The sequence below is a fragment of the Tenrec ecaudatus genome, chromosome 3 (assembly GCF_050624435.1).
Source record: "Tenrec ecaudatus isolate mTenEca1 chromosome 3, mTenEca1.hap1, whole genome shotgun sequence".
Classification (NCBI taxonomy): domain Eukaryota; kingdom Metazoa; phylum Chordata; class Mammalia; order Afrosoricida; family Tenrecidae; genus Tenrec; species Tenrec ecaudatus.
In genome coordinates, this window is record NC_134532.1 from 84,811,616 (window position 1) to 84,834,078 (window position 22,463).

The 22,463-nt window shown below is 36.3% G+C and overlaps 1 non-coding gene across 1 annotated transcript; it reads right to left on the reverse strand.

The window, feature by feature from the left end:
• Positions 1–14,954: 14,954 nt before the first annotated feature.
• On the reverse strand, positions 14,955–15,089 carry LOC142444077 (U8 small nucleolar RNA). The gene has a single exon (XR_012783752.1). It is a non-coding gene; the product is annotated as a U8 small nucleolar RNA (small nucleolar RNA).
• Between the last annotated feature and the right edge of the window lie 7,374 nt (positions 15,090–22,463).

Consider the following 22,463-nt stretch of genomic DNA (forward strand, 5'->3'; position numbering starts at 1 on the left):
AGACACGCAGGGTATGCTGATGCCAAATAGCTCAATGGGTTCCGAAAATATATAATTGCTGATCCAGATCACAGAGTCCTCTCCCAAAACCACACCTTGGATTTTTAGTTCTAGCCTACAAAACTATAAGCAAATAAAATTCTGTCTTGAAAACCATGTATTTGTTATTTATTTACGTTAGAGCAACTTTAGTAATCCCACTCCATCCCAACTCAAGTGATTTGTGGCAGTAAGTAGAGCTGCCCCCTTGGATTTCCAAGACTGCAACCTATACCAAAGCAGATTGCTGTACTTTTCTCAAGAACTGTCTGTTCGATTGAACCACCCACCTTTGCTGGCAGCAGACTGTGCGGCCACCGCTCCATCACAGGTAGTGAATCACACACACAAAACATGAAACATGTTCCCTGACAAGAAACACATAGAAACTTTCCAAATTAATCCATTCAATTATTGATTTTATATTTTTAATGAGTGGAGGGGACATAATCCTTGGGTTATAAGGTTAATGAATATGAATGAGTGTACACAGATGAGTGACATTTTGTACTCTGTTTTTGAGTGACCTGTTGTCCATTAGTATTTAAACCATAAAAACCTGGGACACACAAAAATATCACATACTTCAGTTTGACTTATATTTAACCATGATATTAAAATTGAAATTTCTGAAAGATTTAGCATATAATTTAAAGATGTGTCCCTTAAAGAAGTAAAAAATGTTCTTATTTAAGAACATTTTCAAGCCTTAAGAAAGATAAAATAAGATGTCATTTTAGATTATTTAAGACTTAAACATATATATATATATATATATATATATATATATATATATATATATATATATACCTTTAAAGTCTTTAGCCTATTTTTAGCTTGGAAACTGAATATAAACATTTTGATAATATTTTATACTGACAAGCTATTCATCACCCCTAATATATTCACTTGTAAACACTCATGCATACAAATTTTCAGTAAAAGTTTTGAATTATGTAGATTAAATTCACATAATTTAATCAAGAAAGATTAAATTAATGTGATAAATTTATATTTGGGAGTTCAAGAATACACAATAGCAATATACCTATTTAAAGTTTTATCTTGCCATAGTTGGATTAAAAGTACAATTGAATGAGGGAATATAAGTAAGTTGGCAGAATGGATGAGTCAAATCAAAGAACATGGAGATGATTTTGAGGCTTTTATTAATATTGCAACATGATCACCATAAGAAACAATTTCAATTCAACACATAAGAGATTCTTAAATCTAAGTAGAAAATTATTCTGTTCAACTCTGCAAATCTGTTTGAAATGCTGTTTATACATGATCGGCATTATTGGTGGATTCTAATAAGTTGACTTTATTTCTCCTTCCCTATGATTTTGTTTTCCTTCCACTAATCACTAGAGTAGCTCTACTTACAAATTTTCCTTCCTGAACAGTTTGGAAAACCATAGGAAATGTTTTCTTTGTGAGAGTAGCAGTGATTAAATAGGCCTATATATTGGGATCTCTGAATTCACTAATATGAGGAGGGAGTGGTGGCCTTGTCACAGGTATCCTGGAGAAGACACACTGTAAAAAGAAACAATCATCACTTCTCTCAGGTTTTGCTTCTAACACCCCTTGTCAAAACTTCTATTTCATATGAGCTGCAAATTTTCTTTATATTAGGTCATAAGAGCTATGAGCAAACCAGTGAGAAATTCAGCTAGTATTGCTACCAAACTCCCTAGGTAAGTAAGTATTAATGCCAGCCACCTGCAGCCTTGGCTGCTGGCAGTTCACCAGTGGAGTAAAAGAAGGGACGCAAACTCCAGTTAACAAGAATTAGGCAGGGACTTGGGGGCAGGAGAGGAATCACATGTTAGAAAGGAAAACTTTAGCAAAAGAAATGAGAGATGAAAGGACATTGGGGTTATTGCTCCTTGTGAGAGAAAAAGCAAAGAAAGATTCATGTGTCTATGACAAAAGGCATATGATATAGTTAAAGTTTATTGTGCCAACCTGGCTGATAAACACATGTGGGGTTAATTGAAGGGCGGAGGGATAAATGGTTTGGTGAACCTTGACTTTCTAGTTCTCAGGTCTCTTGCTTTCTGATGGTGGGACCAGGGTTCAGCTGTCTTAGCCAGTTCCCTGCTTCAGCTGGCAAGACTCAGCCCTGCAAGACATCCCGGAGGAGAAGCCGCATGGACCTACCCCAATGCAGCACTGGGTGCTAGAGCAGCAATGTTGAGACCCCTGCCAGTGCTGAGATGCTTACACATTCACTGACTCGGCTTTCCTCCTGCAGTTGGCATCATTGCATCTGTTTTGTGAGATGGAGGAGAACTTTGTGGATTGGTGTTGGAAATATGGGTTAATGGGTTAGTGTTGGACTTGTGGGCTTGGGCAGCACTGGGTTGGGATGTTTTCTTCATGTGCACTTGACCTTTATATAAAACTCTCTTTTATACATGAGTTTCTGTGAATTTGTTTATCTAAAGTATCCAGACCAACACAGCATAGAAGAGTACATGGGTTATGAAGTAAAATCCACACTTACCAACTGTGATTTTCTTACCGTGCATATTCAATAATAAAAATATTCATATAATAAACTGATTGGTGGTGATTCTTGGCTCATGTAAGCACCATCTTTTCTACATCTGAAGAGAAACTCAAAATTAGATGAAAGATACACTCAAAATTAGATGAAAGGTACAATTAGTAAATTGCTAGGAATGTGTTTAACCTCACCCTAATTTAATTCCATTTTATATAGAAAGAACTTGAGGGAAGTAATCACACATGGTTTGCTCAAATTTTGAATACAAAATACAGTTATTTGTCAAGAATTATGGCTAAAATTCCTAAAATTTCCTTAAATTTATTTCATAATCTGTAATAAATTACATTAAAAAGATGAATTCTAGTTTATATTCCAGTTTTTGGTAGGGTAAAATTTTGTTAGGAATTCATTTATTTTTAATAATGTAAAAATCACTTGCTGAGCATTATATTTAGATCTTTGTCATTGTTCTTTAAAATTGGAGGCTTTTGTTCGTATTTAATATTCTTCAATCTTTCTTTTCCAGTACTGCTTAAATTCTAAAAGTAACTTCTTTTTTTTCTCCCTCTCTTTAAAAATATGATTGTGGAATATATAGACAGTAAAGGATAAACCATTTTAACAATTCATGCACTTCAGCAACTGTGGTTACATTTTCCAATTGTGCAACCATTGTTGCTATCAAATCTCAAATTATTTCACCACTATTCATATAAACTCTAGAGGCCTACAGATTTTAATTCATTCAGGACAGCTTATTTCATCACTTGTGTATATTTCCATATGTGTTTCTAATTTGAATATATTATCCTTCAGATGGAATAGAAGAACATTTGAGAATTTCTATAGATACTTTTCCAACTTCTAAGATGACAACAGATTTATAAATGGCAGAGATGTCTATTTCATTTTTATCTTGTTTCAAGAAGCCTTTGGTATATTTCTTAGCATTATTTTTTCATGCTATCTGACATTATTTCTACAGGCCCATATTAAACTTTCCTATATTTTCTCAGTGTTGCAACCTTTCTTCTATACTTTGGGTACGTTCTTTTAAAATTTTGAACTAAATAGCTTCCAAGGATTATTACACAAAAGAAGAAGGTCTTTGATCTTCTTAGAGGTTAGTCCTAAGAGCTGATAAAAGTGTGTTTTGACTTTTTTGATTCTTGGAAACACGGTTTCACACATTTTCCATTGTCTGGCAGACCTGTCATTAATACTATTTATATGCTTACTTTCTTGTAAAGTCCTTAGAAACTTTTTGAACTCATTAAGCCTTAAAATCGCAAAGATCAAAGTAGATGGGACACATTGTTCTCACCTTATAATCAGAGAAATTGAGACATAGGAAAGTGAGTGATCTTTATAACCCCATAGCTTTCGGGGTTATTTCAACATTTTCAAAACAAGGGGAAAAAACTATTAGTAATGACTTGTAAATGCATTAAATTGAGGATATGTACACTATCATGTTGCTCTGAAACTCATTGTTTGAACTACAAGTATAATCGGAAAGTGGAAGAAAAAAAAACCAAAATGAGCCCTAGAAAGCCAAGGTTAACTTGGTCATATCCTTGAAAATATTTTGCAATGTGAACTGTAGACTCTATCTAAAAGGAATATCCAATTTTCTGTCCTTTAAAAGTTATTTACAATGTCAGAGCTGTTTTGTTTCTTGGAAGTTCCAGAATAGCACATTCTAAAGCTTTATTTTAATATCTAGAGGACCTATACAGGCAATTTTGAATAATATTATTTAGTTTTAAGTTTCTTTCTTAGTTCTGTAATACATGTGAAAGTTGCTAATACATTGTGTTAACTATGAATTCTATATAAAATAAAAGTGAATGTTGGCAAGCTTACTCTGTAACCCCTTCTCTAGTAAATGAGTTCATACTCATTTTCCTCTGCTCTTGCTCTGTTTGTGTAGTGAGGTGCAAAAAGTAGCACTGAATATCCTCTTACGTTATAGACCAAGATAATGCAGTTGATCATGTCACTTCTGAATTCTATTGGGGAGCGTGTTCTCAGGTATTATGGTTGCTTTACCTTTGTTTACACATAGGGTTTTGTTTTCTAGATAGAGTGCACATATCTATCTGGAAAGCACTTCATTATCATCATGAACTTGAAAGGATTTATGCCATACGAATATTCAAATAATCTATTTAAATAATATATTAAGAAGAACTATTTTAATAATAAAATCCATGAGAATGAATAATGTAATGTGTTGTGCTGATATCTGGGAAAGGAAAAAAGGGGGATTCCTGGGGTGATATTATCTTTTTAATTGGTATCCTGCTTACTCGTTACATGGATGTAAATGTGTTAAGCTTGTGAAAACTGTATTAACCTGTGTATTCATGATCTTTGCATGTTCTCTATGCATTTATGCATCAACTAAAATTTTATCTAAAAATCACAACTAATAATATCACTGTAGCTGAAGAGGACAAATGTAGGCCAGCAGAAATTGCAGGTAATAAGTTAATTTATATATTTGCAATATGAAAGGTGATGGAGACTGTCATGGAGAAAACTGAAACAGATTGACTACCCGAGGGGATGATAATCTAAAAGAACAATATTACACCATCTCATTGATGGAAAACTGTACTTACCTTACTTGCTTTTTAAATAATATGCGTCTATAAAAATTGACCAAGATGATGTTAAATTAAAATCATTTATTTATTTAGTATTATGCAGATGACTAGAGCCATCCCCCCCTTATTTTGTTGTTCTATGGGAAAAATAATAGAACTTAGCAAAATTTCCTGGAGGCACAGGGAATCTAGGACAGACGAACCCCTCAACACCAGCGGTGGGAGTGGCGATACCAGGAGGGAAGGGCATGTAGAAAGGGAGAACTGATCTCGGAGATCTATGTGTAATCTCCTCTCTGGGAGATTGGCAAGGGGGAGGCGGGTGAGGGGAGACGCCGGGGAGTGTAAGATAAGATATAATAATTATTTATAAACTATCAAGGGACCAGGGGTGGGATCGGGGAGGGAGGGGGATGGGGGGAAAAAAAGGGAAACCGAGCTGATTCCAGGAACCCAATTGGAAGGTGAATTATGAGAGTGACGAGTACAACAAATGTATAAGGGTGCTTTGCTCAATTGATGTATGTACAGATTGTGATAAGAGCCTTATGAGCCCCAATAAAAAGATTAAAAAAAAAGAATGTGATAAAATGCAAATCACTTAGTGCCTAACCAACCAGAAAATCCTGTTTATCTGCTTAGGCAATCAGGTAGGCAAGTGCTTGTAAAAGTGCCTGACTTTTGTAGCCTTCAGCTCCAATTCTCCTGTGGAATTCACCTAAAATGAATATGTTCTTATATTCTAAATGTTCCTTCTACTTCAATTTATTTGTGTCTTTTTGAGCATTTACTTCCAAAGTGGATAACTCATCTTGCAAGGTGTGTGCAGAGTCACATTTTATACCTCAGTGTAGGGGAAATCATTATAAGATTTTGAATTTCCTCTGGAGACAGAAGAGATTTCATTATTATTGATGCTAATGCAAATTTATCAGGCCAAACTGAATTTTAAAGGGCTGTTTTTCTAAAATAATGTCATCATAACACATTCAAAAGCAATTTTGTAGGAATAAAAAACAATTTATGTCTGAAGTCAGAGACAAGATGAAATGCATTAACTGAACATTACATAGATAGAACAGTAAAATAGGATTACAAATCATAACTTCTAAGAATCTAAGAAGCAATCTGTTGACCTTTCACTCAAACATAATTGAGCACAGAAAGGTGTCACCACAAAAGAATGACTGTACCAATTTTTGTTTCTTTATGAGAGCTACCAAATGCACAACAATGAAAACTCTCAAATCTATAGTGTAATTTGCACTCATAATGTTCAGAAATAGAAGATCTGGCTTAACATTGAGGGATCAGAAACCAGGCGTGGGTTGGACTTGAGTCAATGTTGTTTCTTACTAGTTAACTTAGTCAACGCCCTTTCTTCTTAGTGAACTTAGTTCTTGTTAGTTAACTTTTAGAGCTTCAGAGTGTTTTGTTTTTGTTTTTATGAAAAGAGAATACAGTAAGTGCATTCTTCAGTAGTGTTGATGTTTAAAATGAGTTCATCCTTGCACAATAATTAGAACTGTGATTCACACATACTAGAGTCATCAATAAAAGTTATCAATATGTTTGTTCTACATATGCAAATGCTTTCTAATACAGAATCATATCATTATCCTTCACATTAAAGGAATAGTATGTATAGGTAAGATAGAGAAATATGTATATCTTTTCTCTCCTCATGGTTTACCTAATGCCTTGCTTCTTTCCAGTGACCATTGTTACTAAATCACCGGCATAGATATTTGTTGAGTTCCAGATACTCTTCTGTATATGCTTGCCATAAATAAGCTTATCGAATCATCCTAAAAACCTGATGAATTAATTAACATTTTTCAGTGATGAAACTGATTCAAAGGGGTGAAAGAACTTTCCCAAAGTCACAAATTTAGTAAGCAGATATGTAATAAACACACCTAACTTCATATGGACCCACAGTTTTCCCTCACAATGTTCATACTGATTTTACTATGCTAGGAGATTACAAGCTGGTGAATTCAGAATCACATGATCCAAGGTCAGCAAAATCCTAGACAAGATGAACTGACAGTGGCTCCAACAATCGTTTCCAGTATAAATAAGAACAATTGTGAGGTTGGGGCAGGATCGGGCAGTGTTTCACTCTGTTGTTCATGGGATTGCTATAATTTGTAATTGACTAGATGATATCCCCAAACCCAACAATGTCCGGTTTGGAGTAAGAAACCAGCCAAAATAAACAAAAAAAATGTCCCAAATGTTGGTCTCTCCATTTCAGTTCTTTAATTTGGGGGAGGGGTGTACTACATCATTAATGGATTCGCTTGCCAAATGACAGTTATTAGTTCTAATTTTGTCTTATAGATATATTTGGCCTTTAGAAAGCCTAGTGGCAGCATACTGTTGCACTCCAAACACTTACCTCAACAAATTTTATAGGGACAGTTCGGTGTAGCAAGTGGATGGATCAACTAAGTATTCCAGCTCCTGGAGTAAAACTTACACAAATTTCTGAGACTGGATAGGTAGACATTTATCTATTTTTAAACCATAAGAATTCATGTCTGCTAGTGATTATGTGTTGCGTTGTGATCTGCATGGTTATCAGTTTGATACCCCCAGCAGCTTATAGGGAGAAAGACTGAACTTTCTACTCCTGTAAACATTTAAGTGTCAAAATCTCACAAGGGATCACTAATGAGTCAGCATCACCTGGTAGCAGTGAGTTCTTTCTTTTTAAAATTTTTTAATTTACCAAGACCTCTAGAAACTGGCAAAAGATGCTCTCTATCCAGATTAGAGGGCATTAGGGAATTTTCTATTTAAGGCACTTTTTATATCAATCACTTCCAGCAATTGGTCTTTTAGAAGGATAGTTATAGGAAGACGTAATGGTGCAGAAGATGAGTGTTTTGCGTAACATAAAAAAAATCAAAAGTTTCAGACAAAAATGTTTCATAAGAGAAATTATAAATGGATACAAAAAACTGAATTTGAGAGAAACATATTGAAGAGTCTATAGTCTTAAAAAAATCTGTCATTTAATGGTAAAAAGCAACTTTAAATGACATCAATGATTGCTCTTACAAGTGAATTGTTTTCTTGAATGACTTCCAGTATCCTTGTTTACAATAGTCATCTGGTGCAATTATTAATATCTTGTTACACTTACAAGTGTCTACTTAAATGATAAATTATATTCTTACCAGAAAGATATATAATGCATGTTGTGAATATTGTTTTTGATTATTTTATTTTGAATTAGTAATACTAGTAATCTCCTTTTGTATGTGCTAATACCAGTTTTCATGTTTTAAGAATATATATTTGATATTTAAATTTTCTTTAATTCTGTATGAAAATTTGCATGGTTTAGACAGTGAATGACGTAGTCCAATTTCTACTTTTGAGTATTAAAGGTAAACAGTATGCTTATGACTGAAGCAAGGAAACAATATAAAGAAAGAAGCACGACACAAGTATTTAGGAACTGAGGTCTTCTCCAGGCACACAAGGGAGAAAGATAAGCAAGCGACACATCTGCCCAGGGATCATTCCTTTAAGGCCAAAGTCAGACATGCCTCCACCCTCCAAGATCTTTTACACTATTTTGACATCAACTGCCTCTCCCGAAGCACTTCTCTGCAGAGCTAGGCTATCTATTGCAGTAGCCACACAGAGATCAATGACAATACTCATGGTTATTAAACCATGAAAAATTAACAGGCTGTAAGTCAGGACTGAAAAAGCAAATAAAACAAAGAATCTTTAAGTATTTGTTCTTTTTTTCTCTTTTGCACCTCTTTTCAGCCATATCAGTCATACTGGCAGGCACCTCTCCCTCATCCGTTCTGCCACGTGGTGCCCAGTTGTCTGTCCTGCTCAAACAAGTGTTTCAAAGCCCTTTAGTGCTGATTAACGGCCACAGGTCACTCGCTTTGCAAAGCAACCTCCCGTCTGAAGATCTTCAGCTTTCCTCCTTCTGGGGAGTTGAGAAGTCATGCTCTCCCTGCTGCCTCCATTGTGCTTTGGCTGCTTCCTCCTCCCCACACAGGGATCTGGCTCTTCTTTAGGAAAAAAATGAGCAAAAAACGTTAAAGCTTCTTATGGCAATTTTAGGAAGCCAAGATGTCAAGGACTATATATTTTAGAATACATATATTGTTGGTGTTTGTTGCAGTTTAGGTGATTAGAACTCATGGAAAACCATGGCTTCTGGATAAAACTTCTCTGTGGGGTTTCCAAATCTGTGGTTTTTCAGAAGGAAATAGTAATCCTATCTTTCCAGGTATCTCTGGGAAAGTTTGAGACCCAACTCTTCGATAGTAAAAGGGTTTCTTCGTATACAAATAAGAGCTATAAAACGTGAACATTTATTCCGTGAAGCTTACAAATCTAACTGAATTAAGCATTGAATATGGGAAAACACTTAAAAGAAACTCCAGATGACTTGGTAAAGCCATTTATCATTGTCATGAATGAAAGTAAGTCATTGTGCAACAAAAACCAATACTCTATAGTGTAAATCGTATTTGTGTTATTTATATGTGTGCTGTGCTTATATAATTTTATAAATAGGAATTTAGTATCAGATGTTCTATATAGTTTTTAATTAATACATTCTCACACTATGTTTCAAGATGTTGCAGGGTCTTAAAGTTTGAGTGCATGTTAAAGAATTAGCTTCTATGGATTTCAAATTTCAAGATCATTTGGAAAGATTACTTTTATAATTAGTGATTATGAGTTGGTAAATGTCTAGTATATTCAGCAATTGTAAAATGAAGACTTTAACTACTTATGTTATTAATGGCCTCAGAATAATTTTGCTATTGTTCAAAACACCGACATGCATTTGTGCAACTTATATATCTCACTATCTATATAATCTCTCTCTACCTATATAGAAATCATTTTGAGTTTGTCTACTAAGCAAAAACTTGGGAGTTTGAACTCACCCACTGTTGTGGAAGAAAGGACTGTCTATTATCTCCATGAAGGCTACAAGATGATAAGGTAACACTTTCATTCCATATTTTCTGAATAAATATTTCAAAGTATCGGCTGGGGATATGGAGGTAGAAGGCACTAAGGTCAAAATAAGAAAAAACCAAATCCAAACCAATACCAAGTCCCTAGCCGTCAATCAATTCCGATGGACAGCAGCCCTTTACAGGCTGTCTGAGTGGAAAAGCTTACAGGAGTAGTTAGCCTCAGCTTTCAAGTGTGAATGCCAGCCTGGCAAGTAGCAGCCAAAGCTGAGGCCACAGCATCACCAGACCTCCCCTCACAATAAGCACAGCCTCTTTGTAATAGGAACATAAACTTGGACAAGAATTTCATGTTTCTGTTGTAAGGATTTGTATTAATATTTCAATATATTTAATTTTTTGAGCCTTCTAAGATCTATGTCATTTTCAGTCAATGTAGAAGGTTTATGTTTCTAGGAATTTGTCCATTCCCCCAAAGTTATATAATATTTTAGAGTCTAATTACTCTATTTTATTTTATGACATTTGTTGCTTTTATAGGATCTGTTTTCATGTTCCTTATTTATTTCTAGTTTTAAATATCTGAAGTAGACACTTCAGGATAATTTATTGGGCACCTGAGCCAGGCTTCCTGGATTCTGAATTTGTTTTTGCTCTTAGACTAGTTTGTCCATTGTAAATCGTGTCAGCTTATCAGATTCCCTGTATTTCTCACCTGGACAAATCATAGACCATTATCAAACACACAATAACCAAAGTCACTTCTCACCAACATCTCAACTATTGGTGATGCTATTTTGGGTAGTAGCTTTGCCATTCCCTGTCATGAATTAAAACTGTATTTTGACTTACAGAAATATCCAAAAATATTGTTTTAGGCCTAATCAGTTGAGTTCACTAGAGGAACAAAACCAGTGATTCTTGTATGTGGATGTATTTAGAAAGTATTTTATATCAAAGAATGGCTTACACAGTTGAATAAGAGGATAAGTCCAGACTGGCTCAAGTCCATAGATCTTACTTAAGCTGGAGGATTCTTCTAGCTCCTGTAGCTTCAGGAGTTAACGAACAGGAAGCAGAAGATGAGGCAGGAGGCCACAGGGTTATGAATATGCAGAGCTGGATGAATCCAAGGTCAGTTGGAGGAATCTAAAATCAGCAGAACCTGGATGGCTCCTGTACTGAGCAGATGACACAACAGGAGCCTGATGAACCAGAAGGCATAGGAGCAAGAGAGACCTTGATTTCCCCCAGGACCTCTCTCAGACGTCCAGCTTTTGTCGGGACAGTCCCAATTTTTAACAATTTTTTGTGCGTCCCGTGGCATTTTTAAAAAGTTCCAATTTTTAGAAAGAATGCATGACAAGCTAGGGTATACGGCTTTGGCTGCCACGTAGCTATTTCGCCAGGATGTGAGCTTTATCAATGGTGTCTCGCTGGTGTCGTTAAAATCCAGTCACCTTAACCTACACCAAAGGCCAGACCCCCAAGGAGGTATTATCAATCTCAGCTCCACTCCTACCTTTACCCAAATCTGTCCAATTGATAAGAAATCTAACTGTCACACCATTCTTGATTGGGAATTCCTTTGATAAAATCCAGCCACTATTATGGTAAGACTCTAGCTCTTTTACTACATGAAATAAAGCTTTCTTTTAGGGCACAAGTGGAAACTTTGAGGCATATTATGTGGTGCTGAACCAGGACCCTGAAGCCATGGACTCATTTATTCCTTTACTCCTATATTGTAAGTAGAACCAGCCATCTTTCCATACTTATTCTTACATATTTGCTGAAAATTATCAAACACATGATTAGCCAGAACCTTGTTCTTCTGCCAACACTTCATCCACTGGTGATGATCTTTTGCATATTAACATTGTCAGTTCATGCAAGAGATTAAAAGCACTTATTTACTAATAGAGGAAGAGAAAACTGTGCCTTGGAAACTAACCAGATTTAATCATCAATTTAGAAAATTCATCCTTATAATCTTGTTTCTCCAAAACCACTTACAGTTCCAAATGTCTTAGACTGGGTTCTCTAGAGAAGAAAAACTGGATATCTATCTATATCTATCTATCTATCTATCTATCTATCTATCTATCTATCTATCTATCTATCTATCTATCTATCTATCTAATCTATCTACCTATCTAACTATCAAGGTAGAAGTTTATATTAAATATGTCTCATATGGTTGTGAAAGGAGAAAAGTCCAGTTTGAGTCTAAATTCTAAATTTCTGTGTCAGATGCTAATCTGGAGGCTAGTTCTGACTTATGTAGCTTTAAACATGATGACCCCATTATTTATTTATTTTAATTTAGAATTTATTTTTGTGTTTTTTTTAAATCATTTTTTCGGGGCTCATACAACTCTCATCACTATCCATACATGCAGGAGCACCATGTGTTGCATGCTATAGCAGTGGATGAATCCAGAGTCAGGGGCCTAGTTGTGACTGGAGAGGTGAACGAGTTAAAGAAAGGTAGTGCAGCTGACAAGACTCGTATGGAAACGGAGGCTATATGGCGGAGTGATGGCCAAAGTTCAAAGAACAAGAAGTCAATGCGCCAGCTGAAAGATCTAGACCAGGACTTGGCAAAGTTTGAGAGCCATATGTGGCTCTTTCTGTATGTACATGTAGCTCTGAAACAAAAATTGAAACAAAATAAAATCATGATTCCATTTGTTTGTAAGAATATGTCTAAGGCTCTTGAATAATTTTAAAATTGTTGTGAAGGACAGGATTGCCTCTTCTATCTCAGAAGTTTGCTGACCACAAAAATGAAAGTAAGCTTTTCCAAAACATCCATTTCTATAGGAATTAGGCCACACCCCCAAGGGAACTTCCTTTCCATTGCATCAGGGCTGTGACCTGAGAAAAGACTGCGTCCTGCAACTACTAGGCTGCTCACAGCAGCTGCCAGGATAGCAGTGCATTCAGTCTATCACAAGAGATTAGAAGGCCCAAAGGCAAAAACACGGCGAATCTTGCCCAAGCTAAGCTGGTAAAAAACCTACCAATCACTAGAGCCTTGGCCGTCTAGTGGGTTAAGCCTGTTTCTGCCAACAGTTTGAATTCATCAGCTGTTCTGCATTCGACAAATGAAGCTTCCTGTTTCATACTGATATGAGGCAGCTATGGAAACCCTATGTGCAGTTTCTCTTCTCTCTGCTATTGACTCAGTACCAATGCACAGTGACCCTGTGAGATGGTCAGAGCTCTGAGAATATAACTCTTTATGGGAGTAACAAGCTCCACCTTTCTGAGAGTTGCTGTTGGTTTCAAACTGCTGACCATGTTAGGAGCTCACCCATAACCCTTAGACCCCCAGGGCTACTTAAGATCATTCGAGAAGGACTCCAAGCATAAATAGGGGCTGTAGAAAAATGCTTAGTATGTGACAATACACCACGAGATCTTTAAAAGTAAAATTCACAGATAGGCAAGTTTAATTTTACAAGATATTTCCCCCTCTTTTGAGTTCAGTATATGTTTCTTTGTGTTACTTTGATAACATCATTAACATTAATCATCACATAAGATATATGAGAAAGCTAATTTGTCAACAATTTATATTTTATATGTTGCATGTAGAATTGCTGATTAATAAGAGGAACTAGAAAACATTATTATTTATTCATTGGTTAAATGGCAATTGACAACTATAAGAGGAGAGTGAAGTATAAAGAGACTTCACCCTTATTGTTTCTCAATTATTTTCCCAGAGCTTATGCATTCCACTCATTCTTATATTTTAATAATTATGGAAGCAATAAATAATGTTTTCAGGTAGAACAAATTTACAACTATTCAGTATAGATGAGTTTTGACACTGCTACCTTTTTTATATTAGAATTGTATTTGGCCATAGTCTGAAAAAATTAATGACACTCATTCTGACAGTTTTTCAGTTCAGGTTGATGGCAGTGTGTCTGTGATTTTAGGTTTAGAATGACTCATTTACTGTCTTGTATCATTGTGGAATCTCATCTCATATATATCTCTATATCTCTCTATGTCTGTATCTATATATATAATAACACTCACACACACACACACACACATAACCTCTGTTTCCCTTCTTCCGCCTTCCCTTTTCGGATCTCACTTGCCTCTCATTCCAGGATTTCTGCCCTTAAGACATTGTCATTAACCTTCGATATGGAACTTTGTCAAAAATGCTTTCTAGAATGGAAACAATTTTGTCATTTCATTAGAAAGTGTGCAATTGTGTTCTGAAACTTTTCTCATTTTAATCTTCAAGGTTATTGTATTTTGGGGGATGGAAGTTAAAGGTTTTCCTTTGTGATAAAATTGCCTTGTTCCATTATTTAAAGAATTTTCACTTTGACTGTGAACTATGTATACAGACCAATAATTTTTTATATCAGACCAAGATCAGACCTAAAATAATCAAGAGATTATAAAAGCTCTAAATGGGTGAGGATATTTTTCAAAAGACTTTAGGTCAGGTATCACATCCATATAGGGCAAGATATGACAAAATAACGATGTATAAATTACCAAGGGCACATGAGGGAGAGGGGAGCGGGGGGGAGGGAAAAAAAAAGGAGGACCTGATGCAAAGAGCTTAAGTGGAGAGCAAATGCTTTGAGAATGATTGGAGCAGGGAATGTGTGGACGTGCTTTATACAATTGATGTATGTATATGTATGGACTGTGATAAGAGTTGTATGAGCCCCTAATAAATTGTTTAAAAAAAAAGACTTTAGGTCAGGTATCACATCACTCACTTCTTTCATTTTATCTGTATACTTTCATTATTTTTTTTTTCAGAAAATCAGACAGGAGCAAACAGGATGTTGCGAGTCCTGCTCACAAGGAGATGCTAATCACGTATCCTGAGAGCTCTGATCATCATTGTATCTCTGTTCTCCAAGAGGAGGAATAGGTAAGGGTTAACCTTACTGACGATTACTTTCTATTATTATAATATCATTTCTGTCTTCAGGTAGAAGCTACTATGTTATCAATTGATATTCATAAAGAGCAGTGCAAATGTATTCCAATCAAAATATAAAATTGCCACTGTTGTGTGTTTGCCCTAAAATTTGCGAATGTCATAGGTTATATCAAAGATGCCAAGGAGATTAAAAATCTATGAAGCATTAAGTTCTAAAAATTAATCTCTTTAGAGTGAGACAGAACATATAAAAGAAGATGTAAGTATCAATATAAATGTAGTGTGTATTGTGTTATAGAACAGATATTATTTTAAAGGAAACCTACTGTAGTGTGTTTGAGAGAAGTCAGGAGAGATTAAGCAAAATGAGTTGGCCATGAGATAGCACTATTAAACAGTATTATTATTACTATAGGTTTTTTGATAGCTGATCTATGAATAGCAGATGGTTTGCTAGTAAACAGGTGCTGGAAGACACCGGGGTGCTGGAAGATACCGGCGGATTCAAGAAGAGAACAGGAAAAAGCAAAGAGATGAGAGAAGGTAGAATAGGGAACTTAAATGGATGTTCTGCAGTGTCCTCTTGTAACAGGTAGTATGTCGGTGGCACTGTGGGATTCAAAGGCAAGAGCCACTCTACTCATTTTACTCATTATAAGGAGTTAATATTGACTCATAGTGACTCCAGGAGTCACTATGTACAACTGTCAAATAAGTAAAACTATTGCAAAGGCTTCCTAGATTATAATCCTTATGGAAATAGACATTCATATAGTTTTAGTGGAGCCCTCGGTGGGATCAAACCATTAACTATTTTTTAGTAGCTGAGTGCTTATCTGCTTCATAACAAGTCTCCTTTGCAGGATTCCATCACATTGAACCCTACTTAGTAACAGAGACTGTGAATCCGCAAGGAAGTAGATAGCCTCAACTTTCTCCCATGGAGCTGGTAATGGGTTAGAATCACCAACCTGGCGATTAGTGCCCAAAGGCAACTGTACAGACATGTTTTGAGTGTCTTTTGTTTTTCTTTTCGAACTAACAAGCTTTAGCTTGTCATGAAGCTATATATAAATAGGAACACATCAGAAGTTATTATAAACTCATTTAGATAACTTAATTACTTACAACATTATATTACTTAAAACATATTAGTGCAATCTCGCAGATAATAAAGTCTATAGCATTATCTAAACAAAACAGATTTATTTTATCAAGTATATTGTATTTAAAATATGTCTTTTAGATAAAACAAGAGACTTGTTAGTGGAAGAAAAATAACATTTATCCAACATCCATGCCAGGTTTTAAGCCTCACAGTAATTTATGATATTAGAAAAAAAATCAGGAACAGATTATAACATTTTTTTTTCATATCAGTTTATTGGAAAGTAATGTACATATCATATGATCTTTAGTTCAATCATTAAATCATGTCATGGAAATGGTACAACGGCCCCACATCAACCTTGCAACTTTCCCCCTTCCTGATGGTTAAATCCCCTGTAGGATGTTTTATGCTCTCACAACCTGTTCTAGTGCACCCTCCCACCTCTCCTCTCCCTTCTTCATTAGTTATTCCCAAATCCCCTTTCCCTCCAAATACTCCCCCACCCTGTACAGCCTCATGCTCTGTAATCCCCCCCACACACCCTGTGTCAACAAGCCAAGTGTTGAGTTTGATCCAGAATAATCAAAATTACTATGTTCTCCGCTTTATATTTAAGGCTGTTGGAGACTCTGGTCTGTGGCTGTAGCAGATCTGTCAGTGGCTCCGTCTGATCACTTTATCCCTTTACCCATGTCTCCCTTTACCCACTTTTTTGTTGTCCATCCCTGAAGGAGGAGTTTATATGTAGATCCTTGTAATTGGTTCCCCCTTTCTACTCCAACTTCCTTCTACCCTCCAGGTATCACCACTCTCACTACTGGTCCTGAAGGGCTCATCTGTCCTGGATTCCCTGTGTTTCCAGTTCCTATCTGTACCAATGTACATCCTCTGGTCTAGCCAGATTTTTAAGGTGGAATTGGGATCATGATATTGGGGGGAGGGGGAAGGTGGCGGGGAGAAAACATTAAAGAAATAGAGCAAAGTTGTATGTTTCATGGTTGTTACCCTACAAACTGAGGGGCTCATCTCCTCCATGATACCCTTCTGTAATGGGGTGTCCAGTTGCCTACAGATGGGCTTAGGGTCTCCACTCTGCACTCACCCTTTTTACGATGATATGATTTTTTGTTCTTTGGTGCCTGATTCCTGGTCCCTTCTATACCTCGTTGTCACACAGGCTGGTGTGCTTCTTCCATGTGGGCTTTGGTGCTTCTGAGCTAGATGGCTGCTTGTTTAGCTGCAAGCCTTTAAGACTCCAGACGCTATATCTTTGGATGGCCAGGCACCATCAGCTTTCTTCACCACATTTGCTTATGCACACATTTGTCTTCAGCAATTGTGTCAGGAAAGTGTGCACCATGGAATGCCAATTTAAAAGAACAAAGTGTTCTTGTATTGAGTAAACACTTGAGTCTACGTCCAATAGATACCTTAGTTTTACCCCCCAAAAAATAGTACCCATCCCCAGCCAGTCCTGGGGCTTTGGGGCTCAGCTCAAAGGGAGTTCCTCTGGGACTTGGGGTTACAGTGAATGGTATGACCCTTTGCTGGGCATGCCTACACAGTAGGGTATGCTGGACCCCTCCAGGGTTTCCCGTATGGGCTCCAATAAATTTCTTCCCTTTTGCTTAAAAAAATCATTGAAAAAATTGGAAACTTATGCCGAGAAAGGTAAACTTTCCAAAGAAAGCTAAGAGAGTGGAGCATCAATAAAATATCAGTCTGTGGAAGCTAGACTGTTCTAAGTCTGTTCACTAATACACAAGGTTCTTGTCAGGCATCACATTCAGTTATCTAAGTAGTTTCATTGGGATTATCACAAACCTATGCTGATGCCAAATGGAAAAAAAGCACAATATGCACATGCTGATAATCACAGAAATTCATTTTTAATTACTTAATCTTTCAAGAGTCTGAGGAAAAATCAAGTACCATTAACATGTTTTGAGTGTATAGACATAGGTACAATAAACAAAATGTATGCACACTGATGGGTGAGCAAGGGAACAAAAAGGGGAGATGACATCTCTTCTTGAATATGTATTATTTGCACTCAGGTGCTTTAGCTATGGACAAAACTGAAAAAGAATAATGCTTTATGATAACAGAATAGCATATTTTTTATAATATATTTTAACTTTATTGGTAATCAGAGACCATGGCACTTTTTGAAGAAATCATCATAATAAAAATAGGTAGTTAGATTTTTGTAACTGTTATAATAAAAATAAACTAACATGGAGTGCAAAAGAGGAACTCCTCCAAGGAGATGGGCTGATTTTGTGGCTCCCATAATGGGCTCAATAATCACCACCATTGTGTGAATGGCTCAGGATGGGAAGTATTTCACTCTGCTGTACACAGAGTTTCTAAGAGCCAGAGCAGATGCAATAGTACTTAACAACACAGAGGTAGAAAACGACAGGAGCTTCTTTGGCTTGGTATCTGTCTTACTTCATCTCTCCTTGCTTCTGTATGCCTAGTCTGGTATTTTTATATAATAAAATAAATGGTTCCTGAAATAGCCTAAGCTAATAAAGCTTCATTAGCATAAAATTACAATCGAGTTTCATCACCATGAAATCATACCTATTATCAAATAAAATTGTAAACTCTCAGAGGTCTGTTAGGTGCTGCTTAGTCAGCTCTGTTGCCTAGTGACACTGTGCATTACAAGTCCTGTTCCAGTCTTATCACCCTCTGATCCCACTGTAGCAGGCACCGCGTCCATCATCTCATAGCCGGTCTTCTTCTTAGCTTCCCCTGCACCTTACCAAGCTGGATGACCTTTTCCAATGACTGATCTTTCTTAATAACATGTCTAAAGTACAGAAGAGGACGTCTCATCATCCTAAGGAACATTCTGGCTATACGCCCTACTACAAGATAAACCTTTATTCTTTTGGCAGCCATGGTACTTTCAATATTCTTAACCAACCAGACTTATAAGGGTTCAGATTTATAAAACTTATTTTGGGGACACAACTCATTCCCTAACACCACTTTGTCTTTAACTAAGTGATCACAGGAATAGCTACCACCCCCTAATCCAGTAAACTATGAATGCAGGGGCAACAGCCCAAAGCAATTGAAGATTCACTGGATCCATACACTGGTGGAAAAACTGAATGAGAATCTTTGTGAATTATGAGAGTTTGAGAATGGATTGTCCTGAAGGGATAAACTCTTGAGGGCCCAGATTAAGAGAGGGAGCTACACAATATGGTGGGTTTTATTTTCAAGTAACTAAAATTCTCCAAGTGAGACTCTTGTGTTTCTTAAAGGGAAAAAAATTAATCATTTTTAAGTTTGTATAGGTAGATAATTTTTATTAACAATGGAGAAGTCTCGAAGGAAAATGATGCTCTCTGAGCATCTGATACAATCTGAGGGAAGAGAAAATTCATGTCCTGCCTCCTCTAATTTTTCTTTCTCCTTTAGAAAGAGGAAAGAGAAGTGAGCAAGAGAGGAGGGGTAGAAGGAGGAGAGAGAGGTGTACAGAGGAGGAGGGAGTGGAAAGGGAGATAGAAAGAGAAGGGAAGAGTTATGAAACCCTAGTGGGATTCCTACTCAGGCATGCAGATGCACAAACTACTGAGATTTGGTTACTAAAGGATAGGACACTTTAATTGGCCCATCACTCACCATTGTGCTAATAGGAGTCTAATATAATAACAGTGAATTACAGTTTAAAGGACTTTAGGACATTGATTACATTTTAAGGAAATGCTCATGAAAACCCAGAGGTCTCAAGACAGACACATGTTAGGGAGCCAGAGAAAGCATTTGGTAGAGCAGGGGGTAAGTGCCTAGATGCTAGTTAGCGAGTGGTGATGTGAATCTGCCACCAGCTACGGGAGAAGAAACTATGGCGAGCTGTTTCCATAAGGATCCGAGTTTAAAACCCTATGTAGCCGTTCTACTCTGTCCCATAGGCCAGGCTGCTTGGGGGACAAGAGTGCTTGAGAGTAAGTCCAAACTATTGATACAAAATCACAGAAAAATTTTTAAGCAATGATTAAAAAAGTTACTAGTCTTTATTTCTTGATATATTAAACATCTAAGTCTATACATTTGTGGAAGCAGTGTTTCTATATCTGTCACCCTGTCCTGAAGCATTTTATACTCTTAGTTTTATAGCAAGTATACAGACAGTTTGGGGCACCCACAAACAAACAAACAGAAACAAATCCACTGCTGTTGAGACAATTCTGATTCAGCAACCCGACAGGACAGGGCCGAACTGTCCCTTTGGTTTATAAGACTTTAAATATTTCTTATATATTTCCCTTGGATGACAAATTACATTTCTTTTCAATGTTTCTTAAGTTTGGACAATATAAAGACGTCTTCAGTTTAGTGAGTTATATTTTTGGTAAAGATTTTATAATACTTTAGTTGGTTGTACTGTTCTAGGACTTTCTTTTTTCCCCCAACAGTTTTATTGGCACATAATTGACATATCATATAATTGAAGAGTTCAATTACTGTGATTACACAACTCATTTTAAAGAGAGGGAATACTCTAAGATAGATGTGCAGGTTGTATAATTCCCCTTGATATGATTGAACGAATGGATAAAAAGAAGTCTTAAGGGGCAAGAGCAGGACAGCTGTCTTCTTCATACCCCATGAATTTTCAGCTTTAAATCCTCAGGTTACAGGTGCGTTTGAGGTAGAGTCCACTTCACCTAGTGGAGTTTCCACATCAGATCCCTGTGGTGAGGCTTTTGGAGGGAGCTATGCACTTTAAAGATACAGGATGATGGCAACAAAAGTACAAATGGGCTTGACATAATGAATCCATGTATGTATTGTAATAAGAGCTGTATAAGGCCCCAATAAATTTGATTTTTTTAAAAGATACAGGATTCCATGTTCCAGTATTCTGTGGTTTGGGTGTGCACAGAAACTCATGCCAATGTGGCTAATTTGGTGCATATTACCAGAACCACTGCCTGCTAAGGATCCTTAAAAGTATATTTAATCACTTTCCTCAACTTGCACTTGTCTTCTCCCAGACATAAACTTGTCTCCAAGACATGTCTTCTCACACTAAATCCTAGCTCCTATTTAAGAACAATTAGTTCTTACATCTTGGCCCTGCTTGATACTCACCCACAGGAAGGGAGCACAGAAGATATGAGTGCTATAGCAAAGTGTGGTGAAGAAATTAGGTGGTCCACGACTATCAGATAATATAGCATCTGGGGTCATATATGATTATTTCTAAACAAGGAGCTAAGTGAGATATTAACTAAGTCCATATGAAAGAAACCAAAATCTGGGATGCACTGATTGTAAATCATTAAATCTGAAGTCAAAGGAGGAAATAGTATCAGAGCCTAAATTTTGAGATTCTGTTTTGCAGCAGTCTATGGATGGCTGGGGAAGCCCCAGATACATTTGTAGGATCTACACAGGAAATACATATCTGGTAATTTCCTTCTATGCATGGTGGAGAGATGGGAATACACTGCTTACCAAGCAAAGAGTATTGGGGAGAAGATTATAGGAGAGCAATATGATAAACCTGACTTGCATGGTTAAAATCTTGCCACATGATCCCCCTTCTGATACCTGTTGGGCCTGAACTGATTTTCCCATTTCCTGTGTTTTCTTTTTATGTTGGTATTCATCTGATGTATTTTGTCATTGTGGATAACCCTCTTGAATTTTTGTTATATGTTTTTCCCTGTTTTTCAGCATATGAAGCCCAGAATTGATGAATTTGTAGACAACAAGGTGAATAAGTATTTCTCAAGGTGGGGCTGAGAGGGTGGGTAAAGTGTGGCTGATATAAAGGATTTCAAGAAGTAAAATAATGTCTTATAATTGATTATAATAGCAGTTGTATAAAACTGCTTGATGTGATTGAACTATGGAATGATATGATATTGTTTTAGCTCTCAATAAATTGGGTTTGAAAATAAATAAATAATAACTATAGCATTGTAAAAAAGAATAATCTATAGCTCAGTCTATATCACATAATTAGATAAATTTACTGGGTTATGCAGAAACAATTATTATAAAGTAATCTGCAGCTACACCTATAACATTCCAAATAAAATTTTTAGCAGTGGAGCAAGAAGAGAAAGGAAGTATGGAATATTAGAATATATAGAGTGTGTGTCTAACTGCTTTGCATGAATAATTGCTGTGTTTTTCATGAGTCTAGAAGCACTAGATAGTACCAATGCATTATTATTGAAGAATTTGAAGAAAAATCTCATAGAATAATTTTTATCACAGTGAAGGAAGTGCAGAAAGA